Below are 18942 nucleotides of genomic sequence, written 5' to 3'. Positions count from 1 at the left end.
AAAAAGAGTGAAATGAAGAAGGAATTGCCTCCTTCCTTATTCCTATATTGAAAAAGTCAACTCTTGCTATGATAAACAGTAAAAAACCACCTCCGTATGGAAACTTACTTCTTGCATTAAGGTGTCTCTGAAATAAAACTTTTACATCGTGTTGAAGCACACTTAGAAAGACCGAAGGCATTTAAAATCTTCTCTAGTGAGATCATACAAAGTAGGGATGAGTGCACTTTAACTTTGTAATGAGAGGACAGGAACTTAAGAGGTATTTGGCCTGGTAGCAATGCAGTTTTAGATGATGTAACCCCATGAGACCAATACTGTACCAGGATGGTACCTGTGTGACTTGGTACCTATGATATTTGGCAGAAGGCCAATTGTCCCTGGTTGAGGAGTTGGCATGGGGCATAGAACCAAGGATTCTGGATGAGGGAAAGTCTGGGGAAGTCTGGATGAGTTTCCCATTGGTACTTGAATAACAACAGTCTAAGGGACACAGCTTCAGGAGTCCTTCAAGTTCTGCGGCCCCCATGCCTCCTTGAGGACAGGGCTGACATGGAGTTTGCCTCTTCCACACAACAGAACATTTCATCTTATGGACTAATGCCACTCAGGACACTAGCTACCTAAGGGTAGCTCTTAGAAGGTTGGAAAGGGGTTTGACAAGGAACAATACAGTTCTGGTTTAAATCCTAAGGAACCTTAATCCTAGGAAGACAAAGTGAAAGCAATGTTGAAGAGACTCAACAATACTGCTGCTGTATTCTGCATAACTTCCCACAAGCCTTGAGTCTGATGAATCACCAACATGCAGAGACACCCAAAGGGTCTCACATGTGCACCTTGTTATTGTGGCCAACACTATGAGAGCTTCCACTGACTCCAAGGAAACACTTCTGTGTGAATTGCTTTTATACAATGTCAGTAGAAGACCCTGTGTAGTTTATTTAACTTTGCAACAAAGGAAACCGTGGGAAACTGGGGCAACGCAGTAGGACACTGTTTTGGTGTTTTAGCTTTTACAAGTGGAGCAGCTCTGAACAGTTGTGACAATAAAGATGCATGTCTTCGTTTCTCTTAGGCAAATAGCTAGGAAGAGAAGACTGATTCATGTGGTAGGTGCATGGTTAACTTTTAAGACACTGCCAAACATTCTCTGTGGTTGAACCATTTGACACCCCACCAGTCTTGTAAAGGAGTTCCAGGTCATGCAAGTACTGGAATGTGATTGTTGTTTTAACAGACACGTACGTAAAGTGTAATTTGCCAATACGCACACCCAAAAACCCTTGTATCTTCTTGGTATTTATTCATGTGTCTTCAAATACATTACCCACCTCTTAAATATATTGCTAGCTTTCTTATGAGTGAGCCATGAGCATTCTGGGCATATTCTAAGTGTAATTCCTTTATCAAATTCATGGACCTAAAATAATTCCTCTCTATGCACTTTATCTTTTATTGCCTTAACAAGGTCTCAGAAAGACATTTTTAATTTTGACAAAGTTGTATTTTTTGACTTTTTAAGTGAAATATTTCCTCTGACTTTTTGGAGTCACTCTTTAGAAAGATAAAAGTTGCACACTGCGTAATATTGATATTTTTGTTCATTTTTTGTGGATATAAGTGTTGTACCTGAATGAGTGTCTTTACATCACTTGCATGCAATGTCTGTGGAGACCAGAAGAAAGAGCCGATCCACTGGGCCTGAAGTTACAGACGGTTTTAAGCAACTGTGTGGGTGCTAAAAATAGAACCTGGGTCCTATGAAAGAGTAGCCAGTGCACTAACCACTGAGATGCCACTCTAATGATAATTGAGTTTTTGATTCATATGCACAGGCTGCATTTCCTTCCTTTCCTTTTTTTCAAATTCATGGCCTCTTTTTCCTGTTAATTGTTGTTACATGCACAAACACATACACAGGAACACACACACACACACACACACACGGACGCACACAGGAACACATACACATACACACACACATACACACACGGACACACAAATTCTTGAATATAACCTGCTCAGGCTATATGCAATGTTACTCCTTTGTGAGTTTCAGCACATGTACAACTGCATCATCTGACACTGTCAATGTGATTTTCATTTTTTGTTTGTCCATCGGATGTATGATACTGACTGATTCCTGCCACACTCACTCACAAAGCTATGATTCAAATGCAAGGAGTGAAGAGGGATGGAGGAGGCTGGACAACTGGTCCTTAGATGCTGTTGCTTAGGAGAGACTTTGCCTCTCAACCACACACTGGTGTGAATGCAGTTCATCCTTTTCAAACAACCAGAAGAGCAAAGTTTTTACCTCCCAGTATGAAAAAAGTAAACTCTCTAAGGAGATGAAAATTTCACTTTTTCTGTGATTTCACCTTCAAAAAGTATGTGTGTGTGACAAATCATTACATTGGATGCTATAACTATATACAGTGATTATACAGTCATTTCAAAAAGTATAAAAAGGGAAAGAATACAGAGCCTGTTGTAGCAACATAAACATGTACAGTGCTGTAAAACATAAGGAAAGGAGAACCAGAAAGTCTTAATTCAAGGAGATGAGGAAGGAGTGAATTCAGATAATGGACAGAAGATATGTATGGATTTAAAATTAATTCTTTTTCTAGTCCTAATTCTGACATAATGTCTTGGTTAGGGTTTACATTCTGTGATAAAACACCATGACCATAAGCAACTAAGGTAGGACATGGTTTATTTCACCTCCATTTCCACACCTTCAGTCTGTCATCTAAGAAAACTAGGGCAAGAATGTAAACAGGGAAGGAAACAGAGGCAGGAGGTGATGCAGAGGTCATTAAAGAGAACTGTTTACTAGCTTGCTCTCCATGTTTTGCTCACCCTGCTTTCTCTTACCTCCAAGTACCACAAGCACAGGGATGACACTGCCCACAATAAGCTGGGCCCTCCCACATTAACCATCAGTCAAGGAAATGCACCAGAGGCCAAACCAATGGGGACATTTTCTCCATTCAGAATCCCTATTAAAATGACTTTAGCTTGTATCAAGTTGAGATAAAACTAGCCAGTGCACATGAATTTTTTGTGTGTTTATAAGTGGATAAAATATATATAATACTGAAAGTATAAGATTTAATGTGTCATGTTTCACAACTTCCCTTTTGGGTGGTAATTATAATGGTATGTATATTTGGGGCTGGTTAATTTTGCTATGTGGTGTTTTTTATTTGAAATGTTTTGGATTTTTTGTTTGTCTCTTCAAGACAGGAATTTTCTGTAGCTTTGGAGACTGTCCTGGAACTTGCTCTGTAGACCAGTCTGGCCTCAGACTCACAGAGATCTGCCTGCCTCTGCCTCCTGAGTGCTGGGATTAAAGATGTGAGCTACCACCTCCATGGTGAAAGTATTTTTATAACAAATGCTTACTTTCACAAAATGGAAAGAGATGGAATCCACCATCATCTCAATTCAAAATTGCAATGGTGATAAAATATTCTGTTCAGTCAGTGAATTGTCAGGAGTGTGATGGACTATTATTCCTTTCAGCACAAACTTTGTATGACAGTTGTCCCATTCTGAAATTGATCAGGTTGTATTTTGTATGATCTCTTGGTTAATGACTTGGTGACTGTCCCTTCTGACCTCCTGAAATGGTTCTTCTAGAACACTCTATTCCCCAGACAAGCACCCAATTTCCCCTCCTACGTTTTGGTTTTATGGGCTTGGGAGCAGATGACTGTACCGTTGAAAGTTTGGGTTCATGGTAGCTGAGCCTGGTTTGAAGAACACAGACTGCAGTTGTGCAAAACTCCAGTATTTCCAAGAAATCTGCGACTTTGGCAAACATTTGGAGTAAATGACCTTTAACCTTAAGCTGCAGAGATAATGCACCTGTTTCTTAAAACTGTTCCTCAAAGTTCAGAGTATTATTCCCACTATAAAGGAGGAATATTCAAACAGGAACTGGTTCTTATGCCTCCCTCCCCCAAAAAAACTCATGCTGGATATCCCACCTTGCTAAACACTCCCTCAGCAACTTCACCCAGAATCTGCTAAGTGACCTTTCCTGCTCCATTTTTCCAGACTCTAATGGACTGCAAGAAATGGATAGTTCCTTCAGCACTATCCAAAAAGCTCTGGGGCTTTTCCTGTCTCAAATGTTTTCACTGCACTTGCCATATTCCTGTCTCCTTTAGGGGCCTACCTCGTGTTGAATATGCCTGGGTGAGCAGTAAATAATCACATTATTTAGCCTATTGCTAGATCTAGTGTGTGCATCATCTTGACTTTGATACACTTCTAAGGACAGGGAGTCACAGACCTGGCAGCTGGCCGGAATATCCCATCTGCAGTAGGGGTAGGATATTATATTCACCTATAACTTGGATACCATTCAGAAACAGGGAAGTAGTAGTATGGCTATGCATGATGTTGGTGAACCTTAAAATCATTATACAGAGAAAAAGAAGTCAGGTAAAAGAATATCTGATGGTTCACTAAGTAAAAGGTACAGAATGGGAAAAACTAATCTGTGCTGATGCAAAGAAGAAAGGTAGCTATGCCTAGAGAGAGCAGTGGGTACTGATTAGAAAGGAACCCAGGGGACTTTCTGAGAGTGATTGACGTTATCTCTATTCTGATCTGTTCTTTAGCTACAAGGTCCAGTGTGTTTTGCAATAATCAGCTAACTCTGGACTTGCCACCTAGACTTGGGCATTTCAGAGTATGTAACTGACACTTCAAGTTGAGTCATCGTAGGACAAAACTACCCTCACAGAGATTTGTAAGCCAGCTTTGTTTTATTTATATTTACACTCAAATTTTCAATGTCTCCGTGTTTCTTGATTTTCCTTTTTCTGTTTTCATGGTGTTAGTTGAACCTAAGGCTTTGCATGTAGTAACATATGCTCTTAAAATGCAACTAAAGAGTGTCTTTGAATTGCTGAATATAAGAGACTTAGAATTCTATTTATCATGGTTATTTCATGTGAAAGCTTATTAGAGCCATATTATGCACTACCTTTGGTCAATATGTTGGTTAACAACCCTAGATATATCATGGTTCCCCAAAGACAAGATGGATAAACTGTCAATCAAAGATTTTCTAGTAGATGGGAGAGCAATGCTCAAACATGTTGTTATGTCATTGTGGACGAGAAAAAGAAGGACACAGGCACTAATGATCTGAAGAAAAAATGAATAGAAGCCAAGCATTTGTGTGCCTGCCTGCAACCCCAGCATTGGGTAGGCAGTGGTAGAGGATCACTGTAAGTAGAGACCAGCTAGGTCTACAGAGTGAGTTCCCAACGTGAGACCTGATGTAGTCCCATTCTGCAAAGGTAGATTACCTAGACTAGGATTGATTTGTTGCATCAAGATGAATATATTAAGAAGCATCACAAACCCCAGACATAAAGCAGTATAGACAAGCAATTTGAGAAGTTTAGGTGATATTGGCACTAAGATCCTCTTTGAAACTGTGGATCTTAAAAAAATATTTTAAATTCTCAAATTAAAGGTATCATTTCGTAGGAGTTCACCCTAAGTGGTCAGTGTGTGTCCCTTTAAATCTACCTTTATGCACTTACGCTAATTACATTCACACACATCAGTGTGTCATTTGATGTCTGCCTGTTGTTTTTAACTAAGTGATACAAAATTCTATTGTTCTAGGATATTTTCTTAGAAACAGGGTCACGACAAGCCCAGGCCCGCCTGGAAATCACTATGTAAAAGATGCTGGCTTTGCTTTCCTGGTTCTCCTGCCAGTCCCTCACATTTGTTGAGATTACAGATGTCTGCCACCATGATCAGCTTTCCACATTTGTAACCAAATAAGACATTTTCTTCATATATGTATATATATATTCATGTCACTCTATATATTCATACACACACATGCACACACATATATATGCTTAAATCTTTTAATTGGTATGTGGGTGATGTTTAGGCACATTGCAGATGTTTAATTCATTCTTCTGATGAATATTTTTATTTTAATAGTTGTTCTCACTTTACCAACTACAGATAATATGACAATAGTTTTCTCCTTCACATCTGCAGTTGTGGGACTGTTTCTCTGATGTTATGGTTCCATTCCGGGCAAGTACAGTATAGGATATCTAGATAACTTTGATTTTCACATAAATAATAATTATTCAGACTTTGAGGTTGTCTTCTTACAGGCCTGCCTCTCCATACAGGAAAAGTGCACACTAAATGCCTTTGCTGTTGCTCTGAGTGAGATTCAAGTCTGCTTCATGTATTTTATCTAGCAACTAGAGCTAGGATGACCATCTACAAGTGAACACCTTTAGCAAGTGCTTACACACTGAAAATGTCAGTGAATATTGTGAACTCATTTCCAGTCTTTTACCACGTTTGATGACCATACATTTAATTGTCCTGGACAATATGTCGGGTCACATCTGTCCCTGCATTTCCACTAGCATTTCTCTCTGGGTTCGACCACTTAAGAAAATAAATATCACCACTTTGCATTTCTGACCGAGGAGAGGCTATTGACTTGTTGTTGTTGTTGTCACCATCTCTAATTCCTTTATTTTTGTAGAGCAGGCCACCATGAGCAGTATGAGGAAATGACGTAGGGCTGGAGGGCCTAAGTGTCAGCCACAGCATATAGAGTAATGCAGAGAGCAAGACAGACCCGGGACTCCATCTGTTCCCTAAGAGCATGCCTAACATCAGGCTGCTGGCAGGCTGGGTCCTTGTATGGTGGTCCCTCTTAGCAATAGCAAGTGTTTTGGCCTTGACCTTTTGCCTTTTCTGGAACTGCAGAACCCAGTCTCATCTGACGGTGGACAGAGGTAAGTGGCAGACCTCTTTCTGGGGGTGATGGCTGGCTTCGTCGGGCGTGAGGGATCAGAAAAGAGCTGGCACGAGTTTCACAGTGGAGGCGGCACGGCTCCAGTCCAGAACACAGGTGGAACCCGTCAAGTGTCCAACTGCCTGTGTTTAGTGGCCAGGGCGGAGAAGACAGTGTACTGCTGGCAGAATTTTAATGAGAGCACACAGCCAGAGGTTCCGGCATGTTCCCTAGGCTTGCTTTCTTTTTCTTTTCTTTCTTGTTTTTAACAGTTAAAAGCCACCCAAAGAGAGAAACGATGTGAATCACTGATAATGAAACACCTTCAAGTGGAATTTAAAATGCATGTCCAAATACAATTCTACAGGGTTTGGTTTAATGGAAAATTTCTGTGTTGAAGACAATATTATGGGAGACGGTCCAGTCTGGAGGCAGAGACGATGCTGTCATTTGGACCGAGAACACCAAGCATAAGTTTGCCTGAGCCCTCGAAAGAGTGAAAGAGCACGTTTAAGAGTTCAAAAGTTGTGAGTGCAAAAGAGCAGTTACGAGCTGAGGGATGACAAAGGGCAGGGGTTGAGGGCATAAGAGAAGGCACCCTCTCTCCCTCCCTCCCTGGCTGCCATCAGACCTCTCAGAAGCAGCATGGATGTGAAAAGATCTTTTCTTCCAGGGACGGAGGAACTCGTCAGAGACTAAGGGTCTGTGTGGCTCTATAGGAGAGACCTCCATTGCAGAGTTGGCAGATGTAGTGGTTCATGGAGGGGTGAGCTGCCCAGGGGTAGTGTGGGGATTCAAATAGGTGGCCCCCATAGACCCATGTGTTTGAATGCTTGGCCTTTAGGGAGTGACACTGTTGGGAGGTGTGGTCTTGTGGGAGGAGGAGTGGCCTTGTAGGAGGAAGGGTGTCACTGGGGGCAGGCTTTGAGGTATCATATGCTGAGGCTACACCCAGGGATGCAGCTTCCTTTGGTTGCCTGTGGATTCAGATGTAGAACTCTCAGCTCCTTCTTGGAGGACCATTTCTGCCTGCCTGCTGCCATGTCCTGCCATGATGATAATGGACTAAACCTCTGAAAATGTAAGCCAGCCCCAATTAAGTATTTTCCTTTTCAAGTGTTGCCTTGGCCATGGTCTCATCACAACAATAGAAACCCTAATTAAGATGGGGAACCATGGTAAGGAGAACAAGGCCTGAGGGGCAGATAGAGTTTGTCTGTGCTGACCTCTGACGTCCCGCAGTGAACACCATGACCTGGATGCTGGAATGGAAGGGAAGCAGTTTCCAGTCTGGAACTTGCAGGCCACTCCAGTGCTTGACACCTAAAACACCTAGCACTCCCTCAGCTGGCACAGGAGAAAGGGTAGCAGTTATCAGCTCTTCTGCCACAAGGCAGTACAAAAGACAACGGCGTTGGACCTGGACAAACAATAGATAGATAAGGAGCCCCATGGAAACCCACGAAATACCGCATTTTGCAAAGGCACTAGAGCCGCACCATTAGGAAGAACAGAAATTTCATAGGAGGATTATTAGCTGATAGAGTACTATAGTCCTAGTCAGGGTGATAAGAAAGAGGAACCCCGGTACAGGAACCACAGCATGCAACCAATGCCCACTGATAACTAATTCCAGTGAAGGACAGTTGTTGTTCACCTGACTCTCTAGCAGATGGATCGAATGTATGAGACACCTGGGCTTCTGACGTGTCAAAAATAATTAGAAGGAACAGTGGGGAAATATCCAACTCAGAGCAACAGTTAAAAAAAGGATCATTTACTACCATGGGAAGTATGCCACAGGTACAGGTATAGAAGGCAAGATGTAAAGGTATTGAAGTACTCCAGAATCAACAGAAGAAAACACATTTGTTGTGGTTGAGTGCCCTACACATTTTCCAGATGCCACCTGTCCTTGGTACTGAGCTCTGCATAGAAGGCGTTTCTAGTGCAAATCAAGCCGACTATGTCTTCATACAGGGAAATTTTGACCATGGTGTTCATATAGAGGACAAGATTTTTACAAAAGATTTAAGAACAGAATGATGAGGGAAACTATTCCACTCAGAATATAAAAAATATGTTCAAGTCTCCATTAAAGAGGAGCAACAATAAAATGCCAGCAATGGGAGAAATTTGAAAGACAGAAGCATGAAAATCATGTGGAAATTCAGGGACCATTGTATTGGGATCTCGGGCCGGCCATAGACGTTAAGGCACAGAGGCAGGTTGCTTACTGTCGAGAAACAGCAGGCTGAAAATGGAATTCTTACCTGTTGGACACAATGCAAGAAAAAGAGGTGGCTGCTGGGCTGGAGACCTCTCCTGGTTCCTTGTGGGCTACCCAAGTGTTGCCCTCCTAGCCCCAAGGTTTACTGAGGGTCCCTGAATGTCAGATGAGAGGCATGAGGAAGGAAAGTACTTTGTGGGGGAACAGCCGGGCCCAGTGAGGGGGGAGGCAGAGAACTAAGCAAGCAAAGACGCCAGGAGCCCTGGAAGGTGCGATTATACTTAATGCCTCTCTGCACTGTCTAGTGGAGAAGTAACAGTTAGACAGGGCATGCTACCATCGCCGCCATCCCAAGTGGAGGGCGCCTAGGGGAAGCAGGTGGGCCTGTTGCTGCAGAAAGGCCTCCACTCAGGGGCAGAGGCATCTCTCCCCTAGGGAGCCTCCTCCTCAAGGGGCAGGGACAGAGAGACACAGAGGATCTCAAATGGCCTGATTCTTCGCGGCAACAGCCAATAGGGAGGAAGGTTTGCTTTGAGTGCAGTCCTGAGGCTTCTGGTCTCCTCTAAGGCTGGCATCAGTGGCCCCCACCTCTAGGAGAGGGGTCCCCTCATCCTTCCGGCCCCGAATGCAGTACCTTCCCCAGCCGGCAGAGGCGCTGCGGGACGGCGCCAGCGCGTTCCCTCAGCAGAGCAGGGCAGCTGAGGCTGCGCCCCCTCCCCTGCCGGCTTCCTGGTCCTCGGGGTGTGAGGGCCGCGGCCTGGGACTCCAGACCCAGGGCCTGCGGGTGTCCTCGGCGGCCCCCGCAGCGTCCGCGGCGACGTCGTCACGCTCCTCGCGGCCTCGCAGCCAGCGCTCGGGCCGGCCGCCGAATGCCCGAGGAGAGGACGCGCATCTCCTCCCCGAGTTCCTGCTTCCTGGGCCAGCCAAAGCCGCAGGTGAGAACGTCCGCGGTAGAGGTGGCACCCAGGGCCTGCGGGTCTCAGAGGCCCCCTGGCCTCCTTCTTCTCTCCTCCTTGCCCAGGAAAGCCCGCGGGGGCGCCTGCAGCGGGGATGCTAAATGCTCCCCAGAGCCCCGAGAGCACTTCTTCTGAGGCACGTAGCCCCCGCCCAGGTGCTTCTGCGAGCTCATTGTGGACCCCTCAAGCCCCTAGGGGATCCCCCGCCAAGCACCCCGCGGGCCCCCCACCCCTGGCGCGCATGCCCAGAGGCCCTGGGAGCTAGAAAGTAGCTGAGCTGCTGGCGCAGTACCTGCTGGCTAAGAACGCGAAGACTCAGTGGATCAAAAGGGCAGACATGCTGAAGTGTGTCATCCTAAAGGTGCAGGAGCTTCTTCCCCGAGATTTTCAAGAGAGCCACTGACCTCCCCGAGTTAGTCTTTGGGTCTAGGTGAAGGAACTTGGCCCTGCAGAGCACTCCTATGTCCCGAACAGGAAAAAAAATCCATCCTGCCCTGCCTTTGGGGCCTGACAGGCGACCAGGGCAAGCACTCCAAAGACTGGGCTTTCTGCTGAGTACCCCGGACTTGATCTTCGTGCGGGCCGGCTGTGTCCCAGAGGAGGTGTTCGGGGAGGTGTGGAGGGTATTGGAGGTATGTTCGCCCAAAAAGCATCCCGTCCTTGGGGAGCCGTCACCAAAGTGCATCACCAGAGCTTGCGAGCAGCACAGGTTTCTGGTGCAGGAGTAGGTGTCCTCCAGCAGTCCCGTGCTCTCGGTATTCTTGTGGGGTCCTCAAAGGAAACAAGACAGATGGAAGTCCTGGAGTTGGTGACCCAAGTGAATGACACCTGGCCCAGAGCCTTGGCTGTGGCAGTAAATGAGGCCTTGAAAGAAGAGGAGGAAATACCCGGTGCTGTGCGGTGGCCGAGAAGCAGCTGCTGGTGATGATGTGACAAGTGCGAGTGTTAGTGCGAGTTCCAGTTCCAGGGCCCGTGCCATGGCTGAAGCAAGCATCAGCGCCAGTGCCAATGCAAGGGCCAGGGCCAGGGCTAGAGCCATGCCGTGCCGGAGTGATGGTCAGGACCGGGGACAGTGCCGGTGCCGCTCAGGATCTCAGGCCCTAGTCAGGGCTTCTGTTGCCACTGGGGGTGGCTGAGGCCCAGGTTTCCTTTCTTTTGTTGTGGGTAGTCAAAGGGGCACTGGAGCACTGGGCCCTGGTGCTCTGATGTATGAAGAACGCAGGGCTAGAGCAGGGGCAGGAAGGAGACATAGCATTGTTCTCCAGTTCTCTGTGCTTCGTGGTGACTTAGCGCCTAGGCCGCACATTGCAAAGTCGTGCGTGCTTTGTAGCTGCCCTCTTTCCCGTCGAAAACCAGTTGCGAGGCATCGAGTGATGCGAACTAAGTGATGAAGGCTGAGGATGTGGCTGAGTGGTAGAAGACGTTCTTCACACGGGTAAGGCTGTGGCTTCCATCCCTGGAACCAAAAAGTAAATCAAAAGCGACTCGATAAGAACAGTGTCAAATCAGAGTGGAAGGAAAGGCGTACTAAACTACTTCCCAAATCCTTGCTTTTTTAGACAGATGAGTAGTATGAGCATCTGCGTTTATGCTTGGCATACATCCAGTGTTTCATTGCTCCTTTTGTAGGAGAGACATGTTCGTTTACACAAAACAATTGTGACACTGTCATTTCATGTCTGAAACATTCTAGAGTCAGTAGTTCTTTGAGATGGTGCAGGAATTCATGGTACGGAGATTCCCCCTCCAGATATTAAGAAATAAAACACAAATATGGCTGAAATCTGACACACAGCCAAGACAGCGGATGTTTCTTGTATTCACCTAGAGCTCTGGAATGTAGGGAAAAATAAAATTGAATTAGACACCTTGCTCATGGACTCATTCATTTAACCTGTGTCTAGTGACCATGTACCTTATGTGTGTGAGGCCCTATGCCCGGCACTGGTGGTCCAAGGATACACCAGACTCGGGCTCTGCCCCACATCTGAGAGTCTAGGTGGGGCGTAAATAGCTGAGGTAGATGTGGCAGTCGGGTTTTTCTGGGCTGGTCATATAAACCAGGCGGTCAGGGAGCGCAGAGGAGAGGCATGGATTCGTGGGAGGGGAGTCTCCAGGAGGCAGCAGGCTTCATCGCCTCCAAGTAGCAGCACCCGAGAGATGCAGCACGAGAGATGTGAAAACTGCAGAAGACCCCAGGTTGGCATGGTGTGGATTCCTGGAGGACTCCATGCTTCCTTGGAACTGCAAGGCAAGAACTAGAGGATACTGGAGGGATGCTGAGAGGGCAAGACCACATGTGCAGGAGACGCAACCTCCAGTTGTACCTGACAGAGGAGAGGGATTAGAAAAGACTGCACTGCACACTCTTGGATCCGAGGTTTGCCAGAGGAAAGGCCAACAGCAGCAGCTGTGGTCAGTGCTCTACTCTGACACCCATGCACACTGTGGGTCCCTAATCCATCATTTCTAAGGAGTGGCAGGAGAGGAGCAAGTGTCCATTAGCAGAACGGAGATTGTCCCCTGAGGCAAGGGCACAAACAGAGGTCGTGTGCTGCAGCCTGGGAGAGCCAGAGCTCAGTGTGCTGAGAGGGCAGGTAGGGTTACAGTGAGCTTCCGTAATTTGAAAAGGAGAGCAAAGGCCTGTGTGTGAGCAGCTGTGAGGGACTCTAGGTGTTGTGGAGCACTGTTGACAGAAGTGAGAGGGAAGTGTGTCTGAGCAGAGAAGCCTTGTGGCCAGACCCGGGCCCCAATCCTATTTAGTCAGGCTACACAGGTTTCCATGACTCGAGAGGATCTGATGAAAGGGTGACTCTAGCCAGTGTTGGTGGCCTCTATATGCAGCGTGGCATTGAAAAGCGCACATTCCCTCTGCTGACGTAGGATAGCTTCCAGTGGATATCAGGAGCATAGTGGCTGGCTGTTGCGCCTCAGAAACCTCTTACCCTCTAGACACAAATCTCATGGGATCTGGAAACAGCACTCTTGGGGACTCCCCTCGGATATGAGGGGTCCAGTGAGCACTGCACCTAAACCCTTCATTCTTTTACTTGTGTGAAGGAAACAAAGGGGGGTATCTGCTGGTCTCGTGAGGGTGACGATGAAGTGGGAATCTGAGGTGACCTGGAGGAGTAGGTGTGTCAGAATGATCTGTTTTTCTCTGGAATGGGGCTCTTGGGGCCGAATATGTGGCTGTCAGTCCAAACCCTTTCCTTGAGATGCCAAAATATTTTTTCCATTTGCAGCCCATAGCCCATGGTCAGTGATAAAGGCTGCATATTATATGGTGTATATTTTTGTAGTTCTTACATTCCATTTTTCTCAAAAATGAGCATGGAGGATTTGTTGTCTATGGTCCACAGTCCTAATAGGTACCTCAGCAAGCTCTGCTGTCCCGTTAAAAGTACTAAGCATGTGGTCCATTCTCTTGCCTACGTCGTCAAATGTTCCCTGACTCCAAATGCCAAGATTATCACACCTAAATTACTTTTTCTTTTCCTGAAAGAGGTGCAGGAACAATATTGGTGTAGAGCTCAACAGATATATCCAGATGTATTCCTACCTAGATGGAAGGAAGCGGGTGAAAGCCAGATGAGGCAGATGCAAACCGGTGAGCCTACAGAGTGATGCTTCCCCCAAACAAGTGGAGACAACAGTGTCCCCCATTTCTGACATAGCTGGGTTCAACATAGACAGAAGGAAAGACGTTTAGGGTCTCCCATGATGTCAACTTCCCTTTGGTTTCTGATGTTCAGTATGTTGTTTCCCCGGTCTCTGATATCTGGTGTTGCAATTTCTTTGTTTTTAATTATTTTATTTCAATTGCACGGTTGTTTGACACACATCTGTGCACTATGTGGATGCCTGGTGCCCACAGATGCCACAAGAGTGTATCAGTTAGATTTCTTGGGACTGGAGTTATACTCAGTTGTCAGCCATGATGTGGGTGGTTAGAATCGAACCCAGTCCTCTACAACAGCAACAGGACTTCAACCACTGAGCCGTATCTCCAGCTCAGCCATTGCCATTTCTAACGTGGTCTCCTCCATGTTAGGTTAATGGTTTAGCTGTGCTACATCTTCCATTGGGGCCTTATCTCGAGGAAACTCTGTTTCAATAGTTTTCAAGGTCTCCAAGGAAAGGCAAGAAAGGCCCACACAGGAAAAAGAACCATAGTAGTGAGAGATAAAGCTGTCCCTTTGAGGATGTCTGTTGTGATGAGCAGTGGCATGTCTGGGAACTGTTCGTGAGCCCGGAAGTCGAAAGCCTTATTGTAGGATCCAGAGAGTCTTCCTCCCAGTGGCTTGTCCCCCACTGTGCACCCTCCCCCACCTACTCCTCCACTACCCATTGATAAATGAGTCCAAGGATTTCTCCACATGAGGATCATTTACAATGAAAGGGGGCAGAGACATGCTATTCCCTCCTCAGGAAATTTTGGTGCATGCAAGTGCCCCTTGGGGTGAGAGCTGAGAGCTGTGGGAAATCAATGCACATTGAACTAGGACTCCAATGCCACCACCAAACGGCAAGCACCATTGCCTCAAGAAGGTGATTGTATGACCCAGCAGGACTAACAAAGACACTAGTTCTCGCTTTTCACACCAGCATCTCCTGGACCACCAAGACTGACACCCAGATGGTCTCTCATATGAGTGATTGTCAGTATGAAAGTGAAGGAAAACCATGAAGACAAAACACTGTAAGGCACGCCGGCATTTATTTCAACCTCATTGAACAAGATGCCTGGGAGAGCAGGGGCCTGGGCAGCAGAAGGCCTTGCTCACTGTCATGGCTGGGTGTCTGCAACTCCCGTGGACTCAGCCTCGGCCTGTTCAGCGCCCTCTCCTGAGAAGCAAACAGAGAGACAAGCGGCCCCTCAGAAGCCCTGTGGGGATGGAAGGGAGGGCTGGGTGCTCTCTGGGGGCGAGCAAGGGGCCGCCCAGCTTGCAGTGGGTGGTGAGACAGACAGGCTGGAGCAGAGCCCTCACCCGAAGAACTTGGACACAGGAGCCACGGCTCTCTGGAACCGGCCCTTCCAGATCCTTCTAGGAGGAGCATCCTCCCTGGTGCCTCTTGGGCCATCGGATGAGTTCTCCATGGTGTGAGCAAAGAAGACAGCTCCCTGGGAGTATTGTGGGTTTCTCAGGGTCTGAAAGAGAGAGCTGAGGTGTCATCTTTGCAGTCACCTCGTGACTGCTGTCCATTGCCCCATTCAGCCACTGTGAGGTGCATCTGCACTCCTGGTTGAGGATGGAGAAGTGGGGAGACCTGCCTTGTCCAAACCCCAGCCCCCTGGAGGATGTTCCAGACCACATGGAAGGGAGACTCACCTGCCTAGGAGGTGGGAAGAAGGGAAGGACGATCATCTTCCAGGAGTGTATGTCCTGGCCAGGATGACTCCTGGGACTTCTTTGTAGAGATCTCCTCAGCTGCCTGCTTGACCGAGTGTATATGCTCAGCACGACCTCTCAGAGCACCTGCCCACTCTGGCCCTGCCCATGGTTCCTCCCTGCTTTGGTCCAGAACATGCAGCCCAGCCAGTGGATACTTTGCTGATATGTGACATCTCCCCCCATCCGGTGTCTCTCACTCCCTCCTCTCTAATCTTCCTACCTTCCTTTCATTCCCATAGTCTCTTCTCTGCTCCTTATTCCTGCCTCCCTTCTCTTCCTCCTCACACTCTATTTCCTCCTCTCTGTCTCTCTCTGTTCTTTGTCTTCCCTCTGTCTCCTCCTCAGTCTCAAGCCATGTTTGACCTTGATAGAAAACCACACTGATATTTTAGCCGTATCTCATTTGTGGTGACAGTATTTGATCCTTTTCCTTCAGTGGGCTCTTTTGTTGGAAGTGCATTGGTCTGGTTCTTGTCTTATGTTCTCTCCTAAACCCTGGAAAATTCTTAAGCATCACTCAAGCCAGAGTGTTTTATACTCTGCTTCAAGCAGACACTCTGGTCATATTAAGTCTTCATTGGTTTTCACACAGTGACCTCTGAAACTTGTAGGTGAAATCTAAGTGATGCTGATGATAAAGATGTGGTATTTGTGAGGAAAGCATGGTGACTGAATTGCCTTTGTAGCATCAAAGTGTGCAGGTAAATGGAGAATGGTCTGTTATGCCTTTGAATCCATATGCTGTGTAAAGATACTTTTGGCCTTCAGCCGTCATCTCTGTTCTACATCTCCACAGGCATCACTCCAGAGTTCTAGGTGGACCCCGGGTGGGAGAGACATGATGGGAAGGAACAGGAGGTGGGATTGCCGTGGAGGGAAATTTGCCAGACAAAGTCTTTCTCTCCAGACAGGCCATCTCTGGTCCCTGGGGTGATGATTAGCAGCCCTGGAGATGTGTAAGCAGGTGTGGCACATGTGTGCTGTGCCCTAAGGAGTAGGGTGTCAGTGGTCGCTGTGCGTATCAGAGTAAAAGAGCTTGCACTTTTCATGTGCACCCTTCCATGATGTGCCCAAGCACCTCAGATGAATTTTAGGAGTTGCCAGGTCCATTTTCTCAATGCTCAGAACCATGACCCACCACCTACCCCCAAATGAATAGGGTTCTTTGTCCTCGCTGTCTCCTTGCCCTGCCCATGCCCTCAAATGGTTTCCTCTCAGAGTGCTCCACGGGAGCTTAGGCTTAGTGGCATGGAAACCACAAAAAGGTGATGGGATGCTTCTCATAACTATGTATGCCCAGCTGTGTGAATACAGTGTGGGCTCCCTCTGTTTTGCTTAAATGTAAGCAACAATCTGGGCTTAATTCGCTGACCTCAGTGGTGAGGAATAGAAACAAAGGCTTCCTAGCTCTGTGTCATTTTCTCAACATCCATATTTATGCAAGGAACGTGAACTGATGAGTCAGTGCTTCTTCCAAGTCCTGCAAACACCTCTATGCTAATAAAGAGAATGCTGGCTTTTGGACCTGCAGCCATGAAAGTACTCCTGGTTTCCTTGCCTGCACGTGTTGCTCTCCTGAGCTACCACCTGGGGGCAGAAGGAGACATGGGAACTGTCTCAGGGAGAGCTCCTGAGCCCTCTATGATGCAGCTTCTGAATGAGGTTCCCAGTCCTAAGCTAAAGGCCCTTGCCAAGATTTTGTACTGTCAGTTGCTTTAGGATGTGCCCAGGGCCTGGCTGGGAGGTTCTGACATCTGCAGTGATGCATGAGGGACTGACTCCTGTGGGTAGGGCTGTGCTTCCTCTCCCTTACCAGCAACGGAATGGGGCAGTTAGCTGCTTAAGCAGGTCGAGGGGCAGCAGTATCTGACACTGTCTTAAGGCAATATGCATGTGTCCATCATTCGACAGCATAGATCAGAAAGAGCGGGTCAGTGTCATCCACAAGGCACTTTTCTGTCTGCCTTGGACTAATAAGCCCCCTCACAATTGTTTTGTTGTCGAAGTCCTACCCAAGAGCTGGCTGGGTTTGGAACCTTTAGTGTGGAATTAAGGAGGAAGTTGATCGTAGGTGGGAAGCTGACTTAAGAGGATGTCCTCATGTGAAGAGACACCAGAGGACTTGCTCTAGGCACACACGGATGCCTGATGGAGATGTCATGTGACCATATAAACTCACCAGCATGAATCTCTCGGCAGAAACCAAGCTGGGAAGCACTTTGGTCTTGAGCTGGTCAGTCTGCAGGACAATGAGAAAAATAAATTTCTGTTGTTCTAATCATCTTGTCTCGGGTATTTCTTATGACTGTCTACGGAGCAGAATGATATGCCCAACTATGCTTCTCTCTAAAAAATGAGTCCTGTGTTCGTATGGATCACCAGGCAGCTTCCTCCTTGAGAAACCAGTGCAGGGTGAGGAAGATAATCCTGACCAGCATGGCTGTTTATTTTTTTCCTTTGAAACCCATGGGAAAATTAAAGCTGTCTCCGCGCACCTGCTTTGAAGGGTACCATAGTTCTTCAAGGAGAGGAAGTGGGTGGGAGGGCGTGGGTCATGTTACAGAGAGTCTCCCAATGTGGGGTTGCTTCATATACAGAAGTCCTTACTGCATGTCTGAAATTTCCCTGAAAGGAAACATGACACATGAAAAGAATAAAGTGTTTTTATGGTAGCTTCGGCTTTATCAGCTTGGGACATGGAGAAGGGTAGAGGGAAGAGAGAGAATGTTGAAACTTTCAGTTGGAGTGTCTGTTACACAGAAGAGGGGTCAGCAGGATCCTGTCAGCCCTGATACACACCTGGATAAACTACAGGTAATAATATGTGGGAAGTATTACGTGCATAGGTGGATCCCACTAGAGCTTCCTGGCTGGAGAGGAGCTTCCTGAGTTCTGAAAGGGTGGGAAGCCTTTGATCATTACAGCGGTACCGGGTCCGTTTCTTAGGACCCACGGCAATGTCACTTGTTTGAAATTACGCTTGCTTATCCTTGGGTGTAGTCTCACCAAAGACTGTAGGAATAGTGCCAGACTGAAGAATAGCAGCTTCCACAGTCACCACTCCTCTTACCATCAGTGGGTGTGTGTCTTGAAGAATTCTGCAAACAGGTATTCACATACATCCCTGTGCCCCATGGATACACAAATCTCTTTTCTTGTCATAAAATAGGTCCATATTTCAGAGAGAGTAACACATTTGGTTTTCCTCATTTTCCTTGAGGAACAGGTGAATTTACCTGTCATCTCACAGAAATCTATGCACCATTGCCTGGCGTTCCTAACATGCAAATGTGCCAGCCTTCTTTATGTCCAGATGTAAGGGGCTGGTCCTGGCTCTTTACAGATCTCACCTTTTCATGTGCTTGTTCCAGAGACCAGTTCTCTAGAAGAGAAATATGGAAACAATTTGGAGGGTACACTACACATACATTTAAACAACCACTTGTGACTGCATCTCCAAGGAGGGGCTGTGACTTTATGAATACCACCTTGTTATTCATTATCTTCAGCCTTAATTTTGCTATTGTTGTCCCCTTAAACTTT

The 18942-nt window shown here is 46.7% G+C and overlaps 1 long non-coding RNA gene across 1 annotated transcript; it reads right to left on the bottom strand.

Annotated features, from left to right (window-relative positions):
• Window positions 1–14704: 14704 nt before the first annotated feature.
• Window positions 14705–15510, bottom strand: LOC121138664. Its single transcript, XR_005875555.1, has 3 exons — window positions 15337–15510; window positions 14995–15155; window positions 14705–14851 (listed from the first exon to the last, which is right to left on the bottom strand). It is a non-coding gene; the product is annotated as an uncharacterized LOC121138664 (long non-coding RNA).
• Between the last annotated feature and the right edge of the window lie 3432 nt (window positions 15511–18942).

Source organism: Mesocricetus auratus, unplaced genomic scaffold (genome assembly GCF_017639785.1).
Source record: "Mesocricetus auratus isolate SY011 unplaced genomic scaffold, BCM_Maur_2.0 contig_11380_pilon_subseq_69270:103177_obj, whole genome shotgun sequence".
Classification (NCBI taxonomy): Eukaryota; Metazoa; Chordata; class Mammalia; order Rodentia; family Cricetidae; genus Mesocricetus; species Mesocricetus auratus.
The sequence above is the reverse complement of the archived record's forward strand: the minus strand, read 5'-3'. Positions and strand labels throughout refer to the sequence as shown.